Here is an 18,899-nt window from a genome sequence, read left to right as displayed (position 1 = left end):
CAGAATCGTTTTCCTTGCACGTGAGTACGGTACGCCTCAAGTTAAAAGAAACCTTGATGTACTTCCACACATTGGTCATGGAGTAAGTGCGGTACGCTCCCCATTGTTTACTATTGAGGGGAGGTTAAAGAATGAGACATACATAGAATATACCCACCACACATATGGATAGACCTGGGCACCCTCTTATGAACTTGGAGGGCAACACATGTGGATACAACATTTCTGTACACCAAACAGGTTTACACATTGGTTGTTTTTATCTTTTTTTTCTCCTATATGTTCCTCATCACGGAGGGATTCTGACGGAACTTCAGAGGAACTGAGGACTAAGGACTGTATACCTTTTCAAACAGTACAGTGGAATTTTTTTCTTTTTTTGTATTTTTTTGATATATTCTTTTGATTTTGTGTGTGTGTGTATTGTTTGCTCTCATTGTATGTTCTAGTTCTCCATCCATCAAATTTAGTGTTCAGCGCTCCCCTCTGGGTTCCCTTTTTGTATAGTTTCTCATTGTGTATTGTGAGTGTTAGGTGACGCTCTGGGTCCTGTTGAAGGGTGCTGCTGGGTTGCGTGGTGGTGTTGTCTTATTTTTATTTGACTTTTTCTATTTCAATTGAATTATTATCCTTTATTTAATTGACTTACTGCCCCCATAGCCTCACGCACACACTGCCCACAATTCTATAACTGTGAAAGGTAGGCAGCAGCTTTGTGACTGCACAGACAGTGGCACTTATCAGAACATGGCAGCACCAGGCAGTACTTACAGGTGTGATATTATGAGTGACTCCAGACTCAACTGCAGCGCTTGTCCTGTCCCGGCTGGCTAAGCTTGTTTCACGGGTGCCTGTACAGAGATCTGGGTGTGCTACAGAGATTCAGCTGGGAGTGGTGTGGTTGGCCTTGTGGCGTCTCTAGCTGGCAGGGCGTTACTGGTGGAAGGCAGACTTGCGGGAACACAGGCCTTGTGGTGTGCGGCGTCTCCCCCCGGCAGCTCGTTACTGCCCGAAGGCGGGATTCAGGGAGCGCAGGTCTTGTGGCGGTGTGGCATCTCTCCCCGTCAGTGTGTCATTACAGGACACTGGCCCTGATTCAGAGCCGGACGCTCTGAAAGAGCACTCGCTCTGAATCAGGGTGTTTTTGTTTGTTTTTTTTGCTGTGGGTTACCACCCACAGCTAATGCGAGCGGCCAGGATGATGGTCACCATCGGGCTTGCGACGAGACCCTTGTGGTAGGGTCTGGAGGCCGCAAGCCCCAGAGAGCTTCTGGCTCTAATAGAGCCGGAAGCTCTCCCACTGATATCACTGGTGATGTCAGTGAGGCCGCCCACAAATGGCAGGCGTTCGAATGGGAACGCCTCCGTTTGTGAAACCACCCCACGCCACGCCTCCAAAACGGTGCGAGCTGTCGCTCGTTACAATGTGAGTGGTCTGATTGCTGTGTTGTTTTTTATGTTTTGCTTACTTTAGTTGTTTTTTTTGTGTGTGTATTTGTAACTTGCTCTCTAGAGCCTTATGCAATATTTCTGTAACCGCTAACCATGTCTATACTAGGGGTGTGCACCGGCCACTTTCGTGTTTTGTGATTTGGTTTTGGATCTGGATCTTTCTTCGTGTTTTGGATCTGGATTGGTTTTGCCAAAACCACCCTTCCGTGTTTTGGGTTCTGGGTTTTGTGTTTTGGATCTGTATTTTTTTACAAAAAAGCATAAAAACAGCTAAAATCACAGAATTTGTGTGTTTTTCTGCTCCTATGCTATTATTAACCTCAATAACCTTAATTTCCAGTCTATTCTGAACACCTCACACCTCACAATAGTGTTTTTATATCCAAAAGGTTGCACCGAGGTAGCTGGATGACTATGCTAAGAGATACGAGTGGGCGGCACAAACACGTGGTCCATCTAGGAGTGACACTGCAGTGGCAGACAGGATGGCAGTTTGAAAAACTAGGCCCCTAACAGTACATAATTCAAAGAAAAAAAAGAGGTGCAAGATGGAATTGTCCTTGGGCCCTCCCATCCACCCTTATGTTGTATAAACAGGACATGCACACTTTAACAAACCAAACATTTCAGCGCCAGGGTCTGCCACACGACTGTGGCTGAAATGATTGGTTCGTTTGGGCCCCCACAAAACAAGCTGGCAATTAATCTGTCCCTGCACAAACTGGCTCTACGGAGGCAAGATGTCGTCCTCATCCTCCTCATCCACCGATTCCTCACCCTCTTCAGTGTTGTGTACATCCTCATCCTCACAGAGTATTAATTCGTCCCCACTGGAATCCACAACCACAGGTCCCTCTGTACGTTCTGGAGGCTGGTCTCCCTGGAAGAGTTGATAATTCATTTTATGAACATCATCTTCTCCACATTTTGTGGAAGCAACCTCCTACGCCTTTCGCTGACAAGGTTCCCGGCTGCACTAAACACTCTTTCGGAGTACACACTGGAGGGGGGGCAACTCAGGTAAACTAGAGCCAGTTTGTACAGGGACCTCCAAATTGCTTCTTTTTCCTGCCAGTACAGGTACGGACTGTCTGACATGCCTACTTGGATGCTGTCACCGATGTAATCCTTTAACAGACAGACGCACGCTTGTCGCTGCTGCTTTGAGAATGCAGGTGGAATCTAGACGGGATTTGGAACCGGGGACACACTACCTCCATCAATTGTCTAAATCCCACTGCACTAATGGCGGATACCGGACGCACGTCTAACACCAACATAGCAGTCAAGGCCTCAGTTATACGTTTTGCTTCAGGATGACTGCTGTCGTACTTCATCCTCATCGCTAGGGACTGTTGGAGGGTCAATTGTTTAGTAAAAGTAGTGGTGTTCCTACTTCCTCTCTGGGATGATGAACAACTCCCAGCAGCAGCAACAGCACTAGGAGGAAGTGGTTCTTGATCTTTCCCTATTTTATTTTTATCTGAGAAAGTTTGGTCCTCCATTTATGTTATATTGATATATACGTGCGGCTAAGGCGCACACAAACACAGAAAATATTTTTTTATTTTTGCTGGAGAGTAGTGCACTTTGTGGGTTACACCACTCTTTAAGAAATGAGCCAGCCGGCTCTTTACTTATGGGACACAGGCGCACGCTTGGCGCTGCTCCTTTGTTGATGCACATGCAGCCACAGTGCACACAATTCACAAACACAGAAAATATTTTTTTATTTTGTTTGGAGTGTACTTTGGGGGTTACAGCACCCTTTAACGGTCAAGCCAGCCGGCCCTTTACTTATGACACAGGCGCACGTTTGGCACTACTTTGTTGATGCACGTGCGGCTACTGCGCACACAATTCACAAACACAGAAAATATTTTTTTATTTGGTTTGGAGTGTACTTTGGGGGTTACAACACCCTTTAACGGTCAAGCCAGCCGGCCCTTTACTTATGACACAGGCGCACGCTTGGCACTACTTTGTTGATGCACGTGCGGCTACTGCGCACACAATTCACAAACACAGAAAATATATATTTTTTTGGTTTGGAGTGTACTTTGGGGGTTACAGCACCCTTTAATGGTCAAGCCAGCCGGCCCTTTACTTATGACACAGGCGCACGCTTGGCACTACTTTGTTGATGCACGTGCGGCTACTGCGCACACAATTCACAAACACAGAAAAAATATATTTTTTTTTAGCACTTGGGGGGAGCACTCCTGACGGACAGAGCACCCCCTGGATAACACTACAGCACCCCTTTAGGACTGGGACACTGCACAGGACTTTGGAGTGGACACAGCCCATATGGACAACTGACTGCACAACACAGTCCAGCCAGCCCCTATGGACTTTGAAGTAGTGGACACAGCCCCTATGGACAACAGCAGCACAGCGCAGCACAGCACAGCACAGCACAACACTACTCTGCACTACACTACACAGCCCAGCCAGCCCTAACTCCCACCCTCCCTCTTCATTGTCCACAGCCGAGTGAGAAAATGGCACCGACGCGGGTACCTTATATAGGATCCAAAACCCGCGAGACTCGGAAGGCGGGATGATGACGTTTTGCCTCGATTTCAGATCCGAGTCAGGCGGGAAAAGTCGAGCCTGACTCAGATCGGACTCGGATCGGGGGGACTCGGGGGGGTTCGGATTTCAGAAATCCGAACCCGCTCTCCCCTAGTCTATACATGCCATTTTCCAGTTTTATTGAGGATGGGGTAACGATAGCACCACTATTATTTTTAACAGTTGGCTCATACAGTGGGCTAAAAAAGATTGCCTTTTTTAAAGGCTGATCAACTGTCCAATAACATTTCTCGTATTCTCTCTCTGTAGCAGTTGTCAGTATCTGTCAGTATCTGTTGTTATCTTCTAGGTTTCCCCAAGGTGAGTGTGTAAGCTTATTGCCTTGTTGGAGAGGAAATGAAGTCACAAGATAGTAACTAGCACAGAGTCTGATTCATTGTTGACATACCCAACAGTGCCAGGATTTGTACAATGCAATCAATACATACTGCAGCTGAGCGATATTGTTGTCCTGAATCGCAGTCCTTTCCCTCTCTTGTAAACTTGTCACAAAAGAATTTTTCACATAGGTGGCATTTAACTGTTCACTTTCATACAAGTGATACAGGGATGTACGGATTTCAATCACATCTTCCCTGGTGACTGAAGAGGCGTATTCCGGCTTAGGGAGATTGAATTTGAATAATAAACCGCCACCACCCTTCCCAGGAGAAAACAGCCAGTGCTGATAGCACTGGAGCTCATTCCAACACCCCCGTCAGTGTTGGGTTAAAAAATTTATGTTTATACTAGTAAGAACATGTTTTGTAATTGGCGCACTACAGATCCCAGCATGTCAGCTTGACCCATGCCCACCGCACAACCTGCTCCCATTATAGTTATGTCACTTCTAAGATAGTGTTCACAGAAGATGGTACACCGTGATACTTGCTGAGTAGGCTTCACTATACCGTGATAGTTTTTATATTTTTATTTTAGTTTTATTGTAGACATATGTGTTTATAATCAGTGATATATTGCATCGATCTTGCTGCATGGCAGATGCAATATACCTGCGAGTTATGGCGTTGATATCGTGCAATGTGTACGGTCAGCAAAACGGTAGGTCGGCCGCTGGGTGTTTTGGAAACATCATCTTCAGTGACATTTGGCACAGTTCAACACGACGATCTGACAGTTCGCACAGAGAAAACGATTGATTGGTCACGATCCTCTGATCGTTCGGATAATAACAATGGTGTTGTTTAGTGTGTATGAACGATATCGTTTGTGTTCGATGGCTAGGGACATCGGTGTACCCTCCACCGAAGCATGCATATGCGGCCCAGCTCTGAATGCTTCCTTATAATGAATACTGTTCCGTTTCCTTATCCCTTGACAAATTGATAGTCATTACAGTGATGTGGTCCTAAAACAAATAAAGGTATGTTTCCAACAATGGTAATCCACAGTGTAATCCTTACTGCAGTTTTAGTGAATAGCAGGGGCCCCAGGGCACACTCCCTCCCACATACCCAGACACAAGTGCGTAAATATCCACAGTAAAAAGTAAATTATAATAGTATTTCTATCTTGAAATTTGATTAAGATGACCACTAGCGATACTAAATATTATTTCCAATTTTTTTAACTTCTTGGAAAATAAAAAAGTTAAATAGATCCCCTACTAGCAAGATGCTTTTAAATGCATTTTGCTCTTTCCATGCCTAATTCCCACTCCAAACATCCCCTCCTCAACAATTACCATCGCATTCTCCTGTGGGACAAACAGAAAATTACCACCTTGAAAGACCAGTCATTATGTTGATTCCATCTGGAAGAATTAATTAACTTTGTCCCATCCAACTAAAGTTTTTTTTTTAGGAGAGGTTCAGACTAAAAGAAAATGTCCCCTCTACATTACAACACACTTGTCACAGGAATAATCAACATTCATGGCTGAGATTTTTGCTCATTAGAAAGTAATTAGGGGGGAAGTAGTAAGAGAAGCTCTTACAACTCTGCTATTGCAAACAATTGTTATACCCCTATGATTAGTTTGCTGTTTTCAATAGTCCAGTTTGCAAACTGTAACCTATATTCAGCTGATCATTTGATAAGGAACGAGTGACATCACATAGCATGAGTGACTACACTGGTTCCTAATCCTGTGATAGGCTACGTTCTTGTGGGCATTGGTTCAACTACAAAATGGCCGTCGTCACTATTAGTAGGCAATGGGTGCGCTTTATATGGGTGACACTGGGAAACAAACTGCATTGTACGCTGAAGGAAATTATCTAAAGTAATTCATTAATCAGAGAAGTCAGATAGCCATGAAATGCTAATTTGGAGGTAGGAGTCATGCTTATTCTCAGTTTAAAATGTAAGCCGTTTGTCCATCGTACTGGAAACAAACTTTATTATGTTGAGAGCGGCAAGTTGGGTATAGATATACAGTCATGGCAAGTTGTCTGCTCTTGTAATTCTAGTCAGGTGCATAAATATTGGGACATTGACAGAATTTTCATATTTTGGCCTCTATTCACCACCACAATGGCTTTGAAATTAAACAAACAAGATGTGATTTAACTGCAGACTTTCAGATTTAATTTGAGGGTAATTACTTCCAAATCAGGTGAACGGTGTAGGAATTACAACGGTTTCTATATGTGCCTCCCACTTTTTAAGGGACCAAAAGTAATGGGACAAACTAAACAATCCTAAATCTAACTTTCACTTTTTAATACTTTGTTGCAAATCCTTTGCAGGCAATTACAGCCTGAAGTCTGGAACGCATAGACATCACCAGACACTGGGTTTCATCCCTGGTGATGCTCTGCCAGGCCTCTACTGCAAATGTCTTCAGTTCCTGCTTGTTCTTGGGGCATTTTCCCTTCAGTTTTGTCTTCATCAAGTGAAATGCATGCTCAATCGGATTCAGGTCAGGGGATTGACATGGCCATTGCATAACATTCCACTGTTTAGCCTTAAAAAAATCTTTGGTTGCTTTTGCAGTATGCTTCGGGTCATTGTCCATCTGTACTGTGAAGTGCCGTCCAATGAGTTCTGAAGCATTTGACTGAATATGAACATATAATATTGCCCGAAACACTTCAGAATTCATTCTGCTGCTTTTGTCAGCAGTCACATCATCAACCAGTTCCATTGGCAGCCATACATGCCCACGCCATGACACTACCACCACCATGCTTCACTGACGAGGTTGTATGTTTTGAATCATGAGCAGTTCTTTTCCTTCTCCATACTCTTTTCTTCCCATCACTCTGGTACGAGTTGATCTTTGTCTCATCTGTCCATAGGATGTTGTTCCAGAACTATAATGGCTTTTTTAGATGTTATTTGGCAAACTCTAATCTGGTCTTCCTGTTTTTGAGGCTCACCAATGGTTTACATCTTGTGGTGAACCCTCTATATTCACTCTTGTGAAGTCTTCTCTTGATTGTTGACTTTGACACATATACACCTACCTCCTGGAGAGTGTTCTTGATTTGGCCAACTGTTGTGAAGGGGTTTTTCTTCACCAGGGAAATAATTCTTCTGTCATCCACCACAGTTGTTTTCCGTGGTCTTCCGGGTCTTTTGGTGTTGCTGAGCTCTCCGGTGCGGTCTTTCTTTTTAAGAATGTTCCAAACAGTTGATTTGGCCACACCTAATGTTTTTGCTATCTCTCTGATGGGTTTGTTTTGATTTTTCAGCCTAATGATGGCTTGCTTCACTGATCGTGACAGCTCTTTGGATCTCAATAACTGATTCCAAATGCAAATGTCACACCTAGAATCAACTCGAGACCTTTTACCTGCTTAATTGATAATGAAATAACGAGGGAATAGCCCACACCTGTCCATGAAATAGCTTTTGAGTTGATAGTCCCATTACTTTTGGCCCCTTAAAAAGTGGGAGGCACATATAGAAACTGTTGTAATTCCTACACCGTTCGCCTGATTTGGATGTAATTACCCTCAAATTAAATCTGAAAGTCTGCAGTTAAAGCACATCTTGTTTGTTTAATTTCAAAGCCATTGTGGTGGTGGTGGTGAATAGAGGCCAAAATATGAAAATTCTGTCAATGTCCCAATATTTATGCACCTGACTGTATGTAATACAGTAGAGGCTATTGAGACTTATAGAGAAATTTAAGGCCACAAAATGCTTTGTAGGGCCACTAATGTTTTATTACAGGCATAATATGGGCCCAGTTATGGACTCTTTGGTGTGGAAGGGTTAAAAGCAAAGACATTGCTTTTTTATCACTGGTAGCTTCATAACTGCCCCACACAATGGGAACAATTAGTTGCCCTTGCACCTCGTTAAACAACGCATTAGCCAGAGAATAGTTAATTATACACTAAACAAAACACATTTTTCCCCCCTTGCAGAAGCTCAGGACTTTGAATGCTGGGAGGTAAAGCTGGAAATGTGGATTAAAACCTTGGGTAGGGGGAGGAGAAGCATCAGCCCACCGGGGAGGAAAGGGACAATAGATATACATCCAGTGCTTAGTGTGGTTTGGGAGGGCAGTTCCAATTAAATGCAAAGTTTGCTGTGTGGGACACGGCTGTAACTAGCCATCCTATATGGCTGCTGAGCCAATATTCATTAACATTCAATTCATTAGGACCATGTTACCAGTAACATGATATGCTGAGTACTATTGGTTCAGTCTATAGAGCTGTATGCTTCCACTGTGTGTAGGCATCTGTCTCTGGCAGCTGGAAAATATAAGGTATTAATTAGTGTCACACTGATTTTATTGCTGCTTAATGCTATATTAGCGGATATTACCTTATTGGTTGGGTAATGATGATTAAATAGACTATTTGGGTCTTTTATAAGGTACACTACTCATATACAAAAGTTAATAGTAGTTGTGAAAGCATTGATAACCTCAGGCATAATAATAACTAGGCACATCCATGATTTTATTATTATTAAACGACAGCAGGTACAGGTAATGCAGTATAGGCACATTATATAAAACATGGGAAAAACTGAGAATGAATACATAGTTTTTTTGTTGTTTTTTTTTAAGTAAATTTTTGTTTTATGGATTTTTTTTCTGCATAAATACAAATAATGAGGCCATAAAAAAAAACACAAAACAAACTAAAACTCATGAATGTAAAGGACAGTAATTACCTATATCTGTAATTATGTTAATAAGGTCACATAATACCCCTTAAGTACCCTTAAGACTATCATAGAGGTCCCATAATGTAGCATGAATCAACATGTGCATCTAACATTCTTCAGTTTATGTTTAGCATGTAAACAAGCAACATATCAGGTCACAGAGTGTATTATTGAAACGAGCATAACATGCATATTTGTGTGTCCAGATGACTCATTGTCCATACATGTTGAAGCATCGCCCTCTGGAGTCAAAGATTACATCCTACATGTTTACATCACGCTTTATGTTAATCATCCAAGGACTGGGCACCCACAAGCACTAGAAGGAGGAGCCTTCTGTCCGCCTCCCAGCGTATAAGGTGAATTTGTCCGCCTGCCCACATTTTATTTCTACCAGTGTATTCGAAGCTCTGGTGGCCCACAGTAACCTTATCCAGTACAACCCTCTACAAAACATCAGGACCATCCAAGTTCTCGCTATGCTCACATTTGCCAATGCAAGCACATTTATTAGATGTTGCCAAGTTACTTTGTTCACCAGTTTATGCATTAATAGTCCAACTTCCATACTCTGAGTAATCAAGGGAAGTGACACTAGTTGTACTAATACGCTGTGTTACATCATTCATTCTGTATTTTAAAGGCATTCCTACATGTGTCCATATGATCCTGATTCTCCTCTACATCTAGGAGAGTTTGGTCTCAGTCATCTACCAAACATCATTAAACTTATGGGGCTACACCCTATGCACCATATACAGCTGTATACGCTGAAATGGAACTGATGTTGTTGCCTCATGAGTATTGCCCTAGTACAGGCCTGGTCAACCTGTGGCTCTCTAGTTATTGTGATACTACTAGTCCTAGCATGCTCTGCTACAGTTTTTCTATTAGTGAATGCTAAAACTGTGGCAGGGCATGCGGGGATGTGTAGTTTCACAACAGCTGGAGAGCCACAGGTTGGCCTGGCCTGCCCTTGTACATATTCCTCATCAGGGAGGGCTCCTAGATTTCTGTCCCATTTGTCCTGTCCCTGTGTGTAAACTTCCCCTAACATCTATATTTGAAGTTTCCTGAGTTTGGAGAAGCGTTTTCATAGGAGCAGCCACCAAATCATGTTCCCAAGTTGTTCTTCCAAAGCATGTCTCATCTGCATAGACCTATAGACATTTTGTTTCCATAACTCCAAATGAATTCCGGACTTGTTGGAAGACTAAAGGTGCATACACACACAACGATTTTTTGAACGATTATCGTTAAACGATATCATTTAACGATAATCGTTTGAAAAAAATCGTTCACTTCTGAGTCAAACAATGAACGATTATTGTTCATGCGCGTTCACATTTGTAGTTTGTAGTTCAGTCAGACTTGTCAACTCAACGATTTTCATTAAGTTAATATGCAAAAATCGTTTGTAGTTCATAAAAATCGTTCATTACATTTAAATGAACATAGTAAATTAATAACTTTAGTAAACGATTTTAGTTAATTTTTTCAAGGTAGAAAATCGTTTACTAAAATCGTTCATTAACTCAATCGTTGTGTGTGTATGCAGCTTAATAAATTAAATTTTGAGTAAACTTGCCACACTCCATATCTATTCCACACTTGTTCTCCTTCTCTAGTGGACAGTTCCATTAATTTCTCATTCTACCACATTGGGGCAGCTGAATCAACTGTCCTGAACCACCAATGTTTCAATGTGTGCTCCAGTATTACAATTCCAATATGTAAACATTGTAATTGCGGGCGCTGTAATAGACATTTGTAGAATTTGTCACTAGACATATATAAAACGTACCTTTGTTTTAAACATTTTTGCAAGCAAGCTTAAACTCATTAGAAATAGTACACACCAACATTCCCATTAAAGTCCAATTTGCAATCTTGACGGGGCTGTTTGGTTGACCCAGTCCTTTGCCTCTTGAGGAGTGGTGAATAAACCTCTCCTCATGCCATCGTCCATAGCTTAGCTAAGTATAGAATACATGATGAAACTGAAGATCTCAAAGGTGTTGCTTTAACTGCAGGAACTGGGCTTGCAGTTTTTTGTACAGCCGGTGAGAAATTAGTACAGACAGCCAAGTATTAATTATACTCAAGTCGTCACTACAGCCTACCCAACCTGGGAGCACATCTCTGTCTTTATCATGTAAAACATTAGCTTTAAATGTAGCTGGAGTCTTGGGGCCTGATTCAGACCCCAGAGCTTTCGGCTATGTTAGAACCAAAAGCTCTCTGGGGCTTGCGGCCACGAGGCCCTACCACAAGGGTCTCGTCGCAAGCCCGATGGTCGCGATGGTCTTGACCATCACGACCATCATCCTGGCTGCTAGCATTAGCTGTGGGCAGGGCCGCCATCAGGGGGGGGACCGCCGGGCCTCGAGTCCCGGGCCCGGAGGGAGGGGAGAGGGAGGGGGGCCCGGGTAGCAGCGCCGCTGCAGCAGCAGCAGCAGATGATGCAGGGAGAAAGATCGAAGCAGGGCGGCTGCAAGCCAACTTGAGGTTGTGGAACGGCAGCCAATCAGGAGTGGCCGTAGCGGCTGCTCCTGATTGGCTGCCGGCCCACGAGCTTGTTTTGGAGTCAGTGCACATGACGTAACGGCGCGCCAGTGTAGGGTGAGCCGTGGATGAAGAGGAGCGCGTCTGCAGTGCTGCTGGACAAAGGAGGAAGTAGCCGCTGCCAGATCCATAAGGTAAGTGGGGGAATGTCTGGGAAGCAGGGGGAGAGTGAGGTGATAAAAATGCAGGGCCTGCCGCACACACATGTAACTACCTGGGGGGCGGGGGGGGGGGGAGATGTCTGCCACTCACAGACTTCACTACCAGGGGGGCAGGAGGGGGTGATATGATAAAAATGCAGGGCCTGCCGCACTCACTAAATTCACTAATGGGGGGGGTGAGGTAATAAAAATAAAAATGCAGGGCCTTCCACACGCGGAATATATTCACTAACGAGGGGTGGGGGGGGTGGGTGAGGTGATGAAAATGCAGGGCCTATGCACAGACTACATTCAATAAGGGGGGGAAGAGGTAAAACAAAAAAAGGAATGGCGCACAGACTGCATTCAATAACGGAGGGGGGGCGGGGGGGCCCTGCCTATTCTTTCAGTCCCGGGCCCCACAATTTCTGATGGCAGCCCTGGCTGTGGGTGGTAACCCACAGCAATGCGAGCGGCCAGGAGGCCGCTCCATAAAAAAAAAAAACGCCAAGTCAGAGCGAACGCTCTGTCAGAGCGTCCGGCTCTGAATCAGGACCTTGGTGTGTTAGAGAGAGCAGATAAATTCACATCACTCTGTGGCCTTCATTCAGAGGCGGCCGTACGGTCTACGACCACATGGCCGCCTCGATGTTTGTCAAGTGCGCATGCGCACGAGGGAGCCGGCTCCTTCGTGTGCATGCATGAGACCCGCTACGACCAACAGCGCCGGTCGTAGCGGGTCTCTTTCCAAAGGGGGCGAGCTGTCGATGTTGATTGACAGCTCGCCCCGTTTGGAAGGCGGGCCGGGGGGGTGGCAGCCCAAATGGAGGCGTTCCCATGGGAACGCCTACGTTTGGGGGAGGCCCCACTGACATCACTAGTGATGTCAGTGGAGAGCTTCTGGCTCTGACAGAGCCAGAAGCTCTCCGGGGCTTACGACAAGTGAAACCCTACTCTAGGGTCTCATCGTAAGCCCCGATGGTCGCGATGGTCTCTGACCATCGCGACCATCACCCTAGCGGTCGTTAGAGCTGTGGGTGTAAACCCACAGCCTAACGACCGAAACAGAGGCGGGCGGTCAGGATGCAAGGGGCCGCCCAGTTTCTGAGCGACCGCTTGCATCCTCCGACCGCCTCTGAATGAGGCCCTGTGTCCTGGACTCCTCTCTGTTAAACACCTGAACCCACCACTTCTCCAGGAAATCCTCCAGAACATGGACGTAACTACCATAGGTGCAGGGGGTGCAGCAGCAATGGGGCCCAGAGATAAGGGGGGTGGGCCGGCATCTTCCTTGTCAATATTACATATGTTATATACACTTTCAAGCATTGGGTGGCACATAGGGGTCCTTAAAAACTTTTGCTATGGGGCCTTTAAATACCCAGTTAAGCCCCTGCTACAGATAGTTAATAATTTTTTTTTATGGCAGGTCCACAGTTCTATTATTATTATATATGCGCTTTCTTCCATTTCTAACTATTTTTATTTACATGCCAAAATTTAGGACGCCAAGATAGCAGTATCATCCTTCAAAAACTTTCCCTAACATCTATATTTGAAGTTTGGAGCTTTGCCTCCTATGGCAGAGATGTGTTTTTGGTCTCACTGTCACAGTGCACCGGACACTATTAGTATACCTGGTCCAGCAGCACTGGAACTTCCATCAGCGGCGGGCAGCGGGCGGAGAGTCCACGACTCCCGCTGCCGTCACGTCAGCTCTGGGTGCCCCTCACAAGTGCAGGCGGCCGCGCATCTCCTAGAAGTGTGCGCACCGACCTGCAGGAAATTTAAAGGGACAGGCATGCCAAACGTGAAGTCACGTTTGGCGCGAGATTTGGACTTCTCCCTATAAGAGGGAGTCTCTGGCACCAGGCAGGTGCCAGAGTATAGGCTCCATACCATACTCCAGCGTTCCAGAACTTACCTGTTATCCTGATCTTGACCTTGGCTTGTTTGTGACTCCGATTTCGTCTGACCCCTTGTACTGCTCCTGATATCTGGTTCTGACCTCGGCTACTCTCTGTGACACTGCTGTCGTGATGTCTGCTCCCTGGTACCGATTCGTCTGTTTGGTATTGACCCTGCCTGTTGACTACATTATTCTTCTGCGCTACATCCAGTACTCACCAGCACCTGTATAGGGGAAACTAACCTGAGGGCCACGACCTGTGTCGGGCACAGCCAAGTCCATTCCTTCTTGCGAGGGTCCCTGGTGAATACCGCCGGCACATTAGACTCTGCGCCTCAGGCATAGGTCTAGCCAATTCCCTAAATACCTCCCGTGTTGGCTTTGTCCCTCTGGCTTGCTTTGCCAATGTTGGCTTACAGGTAGACTAATGTTCCTCCACGTTATTATTCTCAAAGGAGGATTGGTCAATTCTCTCCAACTAACTGGCAGCTGTTGTCTTTCCCATATTAAACCTCAAAAACTCCTGTGGGCATCCACTCTCAATGGGGTAAACCCAACCATGACTGGTTAAATTAAACAAACGTGAGCATGGCGAACCTCACACTCCATTCTACAGTAGGTACTGAGAACTTTAGGATGAATTCTAACCAATTCAGGATAATTTATACCAAATTGGCCTATGGTCATGGTGTCTGTTGATCTCCGACCAAGCTAACTGATCAAAATGTGATTTTTATGGCTCATCTGGTTGGCCAATGAGCACACTCTACATAAATATCATTCTGGTTATATAGGACTGGAAATGTGCAATTTGGCTCACCATCTGTTTGGCCAATCAGTGATCAGGAAAGTTAACTGGGCCTGACCCTATGTAACCAAACTTTTAAAGAAAATTTTGTCAAGACTGATAAAATTTTATCATGAAGCCAACAAAGGGTAATTCATATACAGTATATTCATATTCCCTGGAAATGATTTGATTACACTGCAAGGAGGAAGTCTTCATTAACATTATAAGGGACTTACTAAGCATTGTTTTAGTACTGGTGCCATTTAGGCAGCCATTATGCTACTCTTATTTTCTATAGTAGACGTGACGGGATGAAGTGATGGAGGTTGGGGTAGATGAAGGTGGGTAATATGGGGTATAGATATGGTCTAGCAAGTATGTGGCTGAGTGGGACACCTGGTATACATATGGTCTGGCAAGTATGTGGATGAGTGGGTCACTCACACACATATTCAACCAAGGTTGCTAAATGGTAGTAAATATATTGGTACTAAAATGATGCAAAGTCTTCACTGGTCGGTAAGAAACTAATAAGGGTTGTTAAACATTTGACATCGTCCTTCATTACACACTACATCCAACTGGTCAATTCACATGGTCTTGGAACCAAACAGGTTTGTGAACACCTTCCATACAATCACTGAACCACTTCCTCCTCTAGTACCTATTATTATTTTGCACCAGTGTGGGTGATGGCAAAGGTTGGAGGAACGGAGATGTGCTTCTGATGCACAGAGGTTTATCTAGGGGTCCGATCGCCCCTGGCAAAGTAAGGGACTGGTGCTCTCCCCATTGGCAGTTAGTAAACCTTGGTGGCTGTACGGGCTGCAAACGCCCCTCCACCCCTCCCCTCCCCTTCATCGTCTTCTGGCGCTGTTTCTTCTGACTGAGAGATCAGCCGCTGCACAGACTTTTGGCAGACAGAACAGACTGCGGGTGGCACTGCCAGACGGCGATGGTGCCCCCCCCACCAGCCAGCACCCCTGGCGAGTGCCATCCTTAGCCAATAGGAAGATACGCCCCTGCTGATGCACTCATTAACCACAATAAGTCATGTCTCATAAGCTTGTAGATTCTCGAAAGATAAGAGATATTGTGACACTGGTTGCTAACGCCTGTAAATATTATATAAGACATGTGTGCTGCATATAGTAGCTTTACATTGAATCGATGGCTGACCCCACATCAGTGGCGTAACTAGGGTATTTGGAGCCCAGGGCAAATTTGAAAAGGGAGCCCCCCCCACCCCCCAACATCCCGAGATGTGCGCGCGCCGAAAAAAATGGGCGTGGTCACTTAAAAATGGGGCGTGTCAACATGACACACCCCTTTGTTTTCACGCTGAACATTCCTATCCATATGCACCTTAACCCCAGTAGTACCCCTTATACAGTACCCCCAGTATGCAGTTGTGGTCCCTCTTATGCAGGCCCATAGTAGTGCCCCTTATACAGTATCCCCAGTAGTGGTCCCCCTTATACAGCCCCCAATTAGTTCCCCTTACTCAGTACCCCCAGTAGTGGCCCCCCCAAATGCAGTGCCCCACGTAGTGTTCCCCCTTATGCAGTGCCCCCAGTAGCAGTCCCCACAATGCAGTGCGCCCAGTAGCGGTATCCCCTTATGCAGTGCCCTTTATATGGTGCCCCCAGTAGTAGTCCCCCCCCTCTGCAGTGCCCTTTATATAGTGCCCCCAGCAGTAGTCCCCCCCATGCAGTTTTCCCAGTAGTGGTCCCCTTATGCAGGCACCCTGTAGTGATCCCCCCTATCCAGTGCCCCCTGTAGTGGCCCTTCTTATTATTGCCCCCAGTAGTGGTCCCCCGAGTGCAGTGCCTCTAGTAGTAGGCCCCTTTTATAATGCCCCCAGTGGTAGTTCCCCCCCAAGTAGTAGTCCCCAGTAGAGTAGGTCCTCCCAATGGCGCCCCCAGTAGTAGCCACCCCCCTCCCCCGTTGTGCAGATAATTTAAAAAAAATATATATATATATAAAAATATACTTACCTGAATCTCTGCTCCTGGTCCTGCTCGCGACGCCGCTCCCGCCCGGGCTGGCGCGCTCAGCATTATGGGACAGACGTCATGACGTCAGTCCCATTACCCACTGCAGGAGCCGGACGGAAGTCCGGCTCTTGCAGTGGTTGCTGCAGCAGTCAATGAGAGTCTATCTGACTCTCATTGGCTGCTGTTTAACACACGCATCGCTGCCAGCGCTGGCGGCGATGCGTGTGTTATGCACAGCTTGAGCCCGCCTCCTGGCGCTATTGGGCAAGCGCTCAGGGGGAGGGAACGGGCTCAGGCGTGCAGCACAGGACCGGCGTTGGAAGCCTAGCGCCGGTCCTGTGTAAATGTGTAGCGCTGACCGCACTCATTGCGGTCGGTGCTACACTGGCTAACTAGGGCAGGCGGGCCGGTACCGTGGTCGGCGGCGCACCCCCGCGCCGCCGGTCCAACGGCGCCCGGGGCACGCACCCCGCTCGCCCTGCCCTAGTTATGCCACTGCCCCACATGTCCGGTAATGATCATAGGGCCCGATTTAGACCCACTCGCCAGGAAGCGTTTGCACACAGCCAGACCATTTTTATGCATTCTGCAAATGCATATGCATCGCAGTGCGCGTGCACGAACCAGTCCGAGTGATCGGGAAGCGTTAATTTGCCGTGCATAGATAGCGAGACTGATTGAGTGACAGGAGAAGCCGTTTGTGGGTGGTGACAGGGGGAGTGGAGGTGCGAATGCAGGCGTGCCTGAGCGTCTCAATGCCGTTTCAGAGGCGGGCATAATTAAGAGGCAGCGTCATTGTACACGTCACCTGGTTGTATTTCACATTGAAGCACTCACAGTGCTTGCGGTAGGATATGGTCAGTCTCAAGCGCTGCGATCGCATCCGATGGTACCCAATGTATCGATGGTTGCATACACTTCCTGGAGATGATGTGCGCAATTGGGCGTCTTAAGACAGGCTGGTGGGCATCTGCATACACAGAGCAATCGCACGCCAAGACATAGTGGGCGTGCTTATGCCTTGGCGTGCGATCGCTTACCTTGTCGAAATTTGCATATGCATCTAGCGTGCAAACACATCTAGTGAGCGGGTCTGAATCGAGCCCATAGTGCACAGTGAGCCTGATTCAGCATGGATCGCGATTGCAGCTCCGATCACACACTCAGGTCTGTTGCAAAAATATGCTAATGACTGCAATCGCTATTATATAGACGCCCAAAGCCAGCACAGAGATGCCCACTACCGCTTTCGCACATCCATAATACCTTACAGTCCTGCGTATACATCGGCAACATAGAGTAACATTGGCACCTCCTGCACAATTACAGCAGGTCTGACCTTACTCAGAAATTGCTAACCTCGTCGCACGCAGTGAGTACTCATGCTGCGTATGCCGTCGCAGTGGGTAATTTATGCACGCCCAAGTAACGGCATTCAAATGGACAGGCACGCTTGTGTTTCTCCAACCACTCCTCGTCACCACCCCCAAACGCTGACCTGACGTCACTCACTCTGCGACGGCTTTGTATCTGCGTGGGTGATTGCAGTGCGGTGCAGGCGCAGTACGCAACAATTGGCCGTCTGCGTACGCTATCGCAATAGCAGTCCATGCTGAATCAGGCCCAGTGATTGCATGGTACTATTTGGTGTAAAGCAAGTCCCATGGTACTCAGGGCCTGATTCAGCAAGGAACGCACAGGAGAGAACGCACACGCTTGGCCAATGTTTCCGAACTGCGCATGCTTATGCATTGCACTGCACATGCGCGAACTAGCCAGTGTGATCGGGTAAGTGTACGCAGACTACACGCAACGTGTATGCAGACCCCTCCCGATATTGACAGGAAGTGCTGTTTGTGGGTGGTGGCGGGGGGTGGTCGGGAGAACGCAGGTGTGCCTGTGCGTTGGGACGCCGTCTTACGGTCGCCAATAATTAAGCGATTGTGGCGACGAACGCAGTGATGAGACTCCGTGCACACAGGAAGTTGCCAATATCCTGCGCGAGGTCTGGTCAACCACTATTATGCAAATGTGGTCGATGGTTCTCGATGTTACCGATGTTTACGCTATCTTGCGTACTCAGCAGGCTTTCAGTAAAGGGTGATGGGCGGTTTAATATAGGGCTGGGTGTCTGCATCCTGTTGTGCGGTCTCCGTGCTTATGCATTGATTAGCATATTCTCGCAGCGGCTGGGTGCGTGCGTCTGCTAGCGTGCGTTCCTTGCTGAATCAGGCCCTCAGTACTGGAGATTAAATATAGACGTATTATATATTTTTTTAATTGAAAACTTTTAGTACTCTTTAAAGTTTGTATTCAGCCTCAGCCTATAAATAAAAGAGTACGAGCTCACTACACACACTGTAGGCAGCCATGCT

The sequence above is a fragment of the Taudactylus pleione genome, unplaced genomic scaffold, assembly GCF_031769625.1.
Source record: "Taudactylus pleione unplaced genomic scaffold, aTauple2 ptg000329l, whole genome shotgun sequence".
Lineage (NCBI taxonomy): Eukaryota > Metazoa > Chordata > Amphibia > Anura > Myobatrachidae > Taudactylus > Taudactylus pleione.
Note: the sequence above shows the minus strand (reverse complement) of the source record.